Here is a 6,274-nt window from a genome sequence, read left to right on the forward strand (position 1 = left end):
CTGACAAATCCAAATTCGTTACGAATTTCAGGAAAATTTTGATTTGCAACGAATGCGAATAGCTTCATTAAAATCCATTTAGTGAGGTCCAGGCTCCAAGGCATTTAAAATGGCAGATTCACATCTGAGGACATGGGGCAAAGAATCCTGGGAAGGTGGGAGCAAGGGTAGGCGGAATGACCCTGAATCACATGCAGGATGCAGCCTGTCACCGCTGTGATGTCACAGCTCTATATAATTGACAGCCATATTGCTGCTAGTCACTTCAGCTTTTCACTGCAGAGAGATGGGGACAGACAGCGCAGTGTGTTGCACAGAAAAAGCTTTTTTCCAGCAGCGATTCACCTCCTAGTCCAGTCAGCATTCTGTTGCACAGAGAGAGGCACAGAGAGCAGTGTGTGTTGCACAGAAAAGCATTCTTACTGCAGCGATTCACCTCCCAGTCACTGTATATGGCATTCTATTAAAGAGAGGGACAGAGCGAAGTGTGTTGCACAGTATGTTGCACAGAACAGTAGCGATTCAACTCAAGCACAAATCCTGCCTAGAAGCACTGATAGGGAAGGGAGTGAGAGTGCAATTTTGGGTGTACTACATAGCGACTGTGTGCTGCAGCACTGGTGTGTACTGCTGATGTTGTGCACAAATACTTTTTTAAGCATACTGAAGCGCATTGTCCTCCCCTCATAACTGCATACCACATACGGACATCTAAGTTGTGTACTATTTTGTTCCTGTTAAAGTCTCAAGGGCCTAGATATTATGAAAGGCCAGGCAAAAGTACACACCCGCAGGTGTTGTACACAAATACTTTAAGCTTAGTGGAGCGTATTGTCCTCCCCTCATATACACACTAAGTATGTGAGGCAGAGAAGTGCCAGGACATGCACAGAGGAGTGGCAGAGGCCTAAATTCATCAGGCAGAGGTTGCAGCAGATTAGGTGCGAATGGCAGCAGGCATTGCAGCGAGAGGCCTGAGGTCCCGGTATCAGCTAGCAGTCGTGTCTTGACCAGCAACCCATCTGCCGTCATCGATTGGTTAACACGGTCATCCACTTCATCACAAGTGACATCTGACACCCCTAGTCAACAGTTGGTGGGTTCCTCAGACACAACCCTTAGTTGGCATGGCCCGGGAGCAGTCCTTGTCATCCCGTTGCCTCTGTCCTATGCTGTTCCCTCCCCCACAGAAGTATCTTATGCTGTGGGTTCAGCGCTGCTATTTAGTGAGGATGATCTAGAGGACAGTCAGTAGCTACTGCCGAGCCAAGAAGTGGAGGAATCATCCGCCGCTTCCTCCGCTAGGCAGGCAAGTAGTGATGAGGAGAGTGGTGTAGGAGTTGGTGTTGCGAGCATTCAGGCTCCTGAAGCAGACACTGTTGAGGAACCTGAGGAGGACATCAGTGACTTGCAGACACAACTCAATGATGATAATGATGAAGCTGATCGCACTTGGGAGCCGGGTGCAGAATGGGCTTCATCATTATGAGAAGAGGGTTGCATGGTTGATAGTCAGCATGGTGGCAGAAATGGAAAGTCAGGAGCAAAATGTACTGGGGTAGACCACCTGCTTTGCGGAAGCCTACCTTCCCGGGATGTAGTGAAATGGGTTCCTGGAGTCAGCGGCAGGAGCAGTCAATCAGCTACTCGGCGGTGTGGCAGTTTTTCATCAAGCATCTGGAGGAGGTTAACATGGCCACATGCAATATGTCGGCAGAAGGTGAAGCATTGCCAGGGTCCCAGTGTTTGCACCACGGTCCTGCGTCAACATATGCAGTGTCACCATAAAGCGGCCTGGGAGAATCATGGCTCCGATGTGGTGGTCCAGCCTGCTGCATCACCCAGTGGCACACCGCTCCCTGTTTCAGCCAGTCAAGGCTCCACCACCTCAGCCGAAGGGAGCTGTGTGTCATACCCATCTTCTGTTGCTCCAGATGCTCCTGCTCCTACTACTTCGTCAGTCATTGCGCCCACAATCCATTGGCGTAGCCATATACCAGAGACAACAGTATGCGCCAGCGCAGAAGCGGAATGAGCTCCTGTCCAAGTTGCTGGTGCTGCAGTCCATCCCTTTTCAAGTGGTGGACTCTGCACCTTTCAGAGAACTGGTGGCTTGTGCCGAGCCGAAGTGGAGAGTCCCAAGCCGTCATGTCTTTGCAAAGAAGGCAGTACCAGCCCTGCACAATTTTGTGGAACAGAAGGTGGGCCAGTCCTTGAGCCTTTTGGTGTATACCAAAGTGCATGACAGCGCCGAAGTGTGGAGCTGTAACTACGATGAGGGACAATACACGTCCTTTACGGCCCACTGGGTGAATCTGGTTCATGCAAAGCCACAACAGCAACTTGGACAGGTCATGTCGCTTCCACCTCCACACTCTCAGGCCATTGTTCCTGTGACTCCGCCTCCTCATCCTCCACCGTCTCCTCAGCCTCCCCTGCACAGACAAGTCTCAGTGCCCCTCCAGCATACCATGTGTGCAGGGCATGGTGGTGTTCTACACATGGTTTGCCTTGGCAAACGGAGTCACACAGGGGAGAAAATGCTAAGTCATTCATAAAGAAATCGAATCATGGCTTACTCCACGAAAACTGCAAATGGGAACCGTGGTGACCGACAACAGGAAGAATATCTTGTCTGCGCTGCGACAAGGAAGCCTGAGCCATGCGCCCTGCATGACACACGTGTTCAATCTTGTTGTCAAGCGGTTCCTGAAGTGTTCCCCCCCATCTGCAAGACATCTTATCAATGGGAAGGAAACTTTGCATGCACTTCAGCCACTCATATACACCGCAAAGCACACCCTCCTTGAGCTGCAGCGTCAGAACGGCATCCCTAACATAGTCTGATTTGCAACGTTTCCACACTTTGGAATTCCACCCGCCACCGATCTTTTTGATGATCCAAATAGATAGGGGAACTCCCCTGTGTAACTTCAACGTCAACCAGTGGCAGCTCATATTTAGAGGGGTACTCTGCCCCTGGCATCTTATGCCCTATTCAAAGGATAGGGGATAAGATGTTAGATTCCCGCGGTCCCGCTGCTGAGGACCCCGGGGATCGCGACTGCGGCACCCCGCCATCATTACTGCACAGACAGAGTTCGCTCTGTGCGTAATGACGGGCGATACAGGGGCCGGAGCAGCGTGACGTCATGGCTCCGCCCCTCATGACATCACGGCCCGTCCCCTTAATGCAAGTCTATGGCAGGGGGCGTGGTGACCATCACGCCCCCTCCCATAGACTTGTATTGACGGGGGCGGGCCGTGACGTCACGAGGGGCGGAGCCATGACATAACGATGCTCCGGCCCCTGTATTGCCCATCATTACATGCAGAGTGATCTCGCTCTGCGCGGTAATGATAGCGGGGTGCTGCAGCAGCGATCCCCGGGGTCCCCAGCAGCGGGACCCCGGCGATCTGACATCTTATCCCCTATCCTTTGGATAGGGGATAAGATGTCTAGGGGTGGAGTACCCCTTTAACACCTGCCGTTTGCTCAGGCCCTTTGAGGAAGCCACATTATTAGTCAGTTGCCAGGATTGGAGGAGCAGGAGCAGCTAGAGGGGTCTGAGGAAGGCAAGACAGAGGACCCAGACACACTGTGGCAGTATGCAGTGGAGATGGAGGCAGGGAGTCCTTCCGAGTCACTTGAATTGTCACCATTCAGCAGTGGGACGACTTCTGGCTCTTCACCATATTGGACCTTCTCCACCGCCACAAAATGGTGACCATAGTGCCACACCAATAATGCACAAATATGGATAGTGCAAAAAATGTTTAAGGTGCTGCTCCCCAGTTAGACAGACATTCCTCGCCATCAGACCACAAGTCAGTACAGAGGACATGCATTAGCTAAAACTTAATTTTTCATAGGATAAAGTATAAGTACTCCAAAATATTTTTGAAATCAAACAAAAGGAAAGGTGTGCAAAAAACACCAAGTGACACCTACACTACCAAGTATTGATGTGATTCAAAGATCTCTAAAAAGTGGAAGGGAACAATGTATGATCTATTGTAAATGATGGGGTAAAAACTTCCCCTGTAACGTCCTACTCTCCTATTATTAATTCCCTTCTTTGCAAGTGTTACTTGCCCTAAAAATGGCGGCCCCACACATGAGCCTCTCCCTATTTCCCCCTACAAACACTGCCAATTCCCAGGGTTTTTAGGTGGAAATAGAGTTCCCTGTTTGTGGCCGCCCTTTTAAGGGTGAGTAACACTTGCCAAGAAGGGAAATAATAGGGTGAGAGTAGGGCCTTACATGGGAAGTTTTTACCCCCACATGCTACAATGGACAATACGTTGTTCCCTTCCACCTTTTTATAGGTATTTGCATCACATCAATACTTGGTGGTGTCGGTGGCACATGGTGTTTTTTTTTGCACACCTTTCCTTTGGTTTGATTTAAAAAAAAGAATTTGGAGCCATATATTTTATCCTAAGCATAATATTAAAAGTTAAGTTATATGTAATGTATATCCTCAATACTTTCTTGTGCACACTAACGCTTTTACAAAAGAGACTGTTTTCTTCTGACTACCTGCCTCAGCTACTATTCTGATCCTACCACCTGCCTGATGCCACACATCCGATGCCAAGTTCTCCTTTTTTTACCCACCTTCGTTACTGGGTACTGGTATTGCCACCCACCGCACCACTCTGTCACCGGGTCACTTTCATGACTCTTGCCACCTCCAGGCTTTCTCATTCTGCCACCATATGCTCTTCTCATGCTGCTTCCACCTCTACGCTGAGTCATTCAGCCACTATATGTTCTCCTCATGCTGCCGCCACCTCCTCGCTGTGTCATTCAGCCACTATATGGTCTCCTCATGCTGCCACCAACTCCAGGCTGTGTCATTCAGCCCCTATATGTTCTCCTCATGCTTCCGCAAACTCCAGGCTGTGTCATTCAGCCACTATAGCAATAACAATGAACCATAACTGATTAAATTAAACATTTGCAGTTCTACAAAGAGTAAGACAGTGAGAGGGAGGGGAGGGGGGCGCTGAGAGGCACGGGCAAATTACATAGAAATCTATTTATTGTCTTTAATTTTGACGCTATATGGTTTCCCTGCTGCCACATCCAGACGCTCTGTGGCAGTGATTCTAATAGCGATGCCTATAACCTGCATGTTATACGGAATAACAGTATTCTTTTACTGACACGGCACACTCGCGTGTTAGGATAAGGCAAAGTGTTCTACACCCCTATTATGGCTCTGTTTAGGCCAGAAATAGCCGTTTTGCCGCAAATAAAGAGAAATAGTCGTTTTGCCGCAAATAAATTCGGAACGAATCAAATTTTTCTTTAAGAAAGAAAATTTGGTTTGATTTTAAGAAAATTTTGTTTGATTTTAAAAAAAGAATTTGGAGCCATATATTTTATCCTAAGCATAATATTAAAAGTTAAGTTATATGTAATGTATATCCTCAATACTTTCTTGTGCACACTAACGCTTTTACAAAAGAGACTGTTTTCTTCTGACTACCTGCCTCAGCTACTATTCTGATCCTACCACCTGCCTGATGCCACACATCCGATGCCAAGTTCTCCTTTTTTCACCCACCTTCGTTACTGGGTACTGGTATTGCCACCCACCGCACCACTCTGTCACCGGGTCACTTTCATAACTCTTGCCACCTCCAGGCTTTCTCATTCTGCCACCATATGCTATTCTCATGCTGCTTCCACCTCTAGGCTGAGTCATTCAGCCACTATATGCTCTCATCATGCTGCCGCCACCTCCTCGCTGTGTCATTCAGCCACTATATGGTCTCCTCATTCTGCCACCAACTCCTCGCTGTGTCATTCAGCCACTATATGTTCTCCTCATGCTTCCGCAAACTCCAGGCTGTGTCATTCAGCCACTATATGTTCTCCTCATGCTGCTGCAAACTCCAGGCTGTGTCATTCAGCCACTATATGGTCTTCTCATGCTGCCGCCAAATCAAGGCTCTGTAATTCAGCCAATATATGTTCTCTTCAGGCTGCTGCCACCTCCAAGCTGTGTCATTCGGCCACTATATGTTCTCATCATTTTGCCGCCACCTACATGCTGTGTCATTCAGCCACTATATGGTCTCCTCATGCTGCCGCCACCTCCACACTGTTTATTTCAGCCACTATATGGTCTCCTCATGCTGCCGCCACCATTCAGCCACTCTATGGTCTCCTCATGCTGCTGCCACCTCCACACTTTGTCATTCAGCCACTATATGTTCTCCTCATGCTGCCACAAACTCCAGGCTGTGTCATTTAGCCACT

The sequence above is a fragment of the Hyla sarda genome, chromosome 3 (genome assembly GCF_029499605.1).
Source record: "Hyla sarda isolate aHylSar1 chromosome 3, aHylSar1.hap1, whole genome shotgun sequence".
Classification (NCBI taxonomy): Eukaryota; Metazoa; Chordata; class Amphibia; order Anura; family Hylidae; genus Hyla; species Hyla sarda.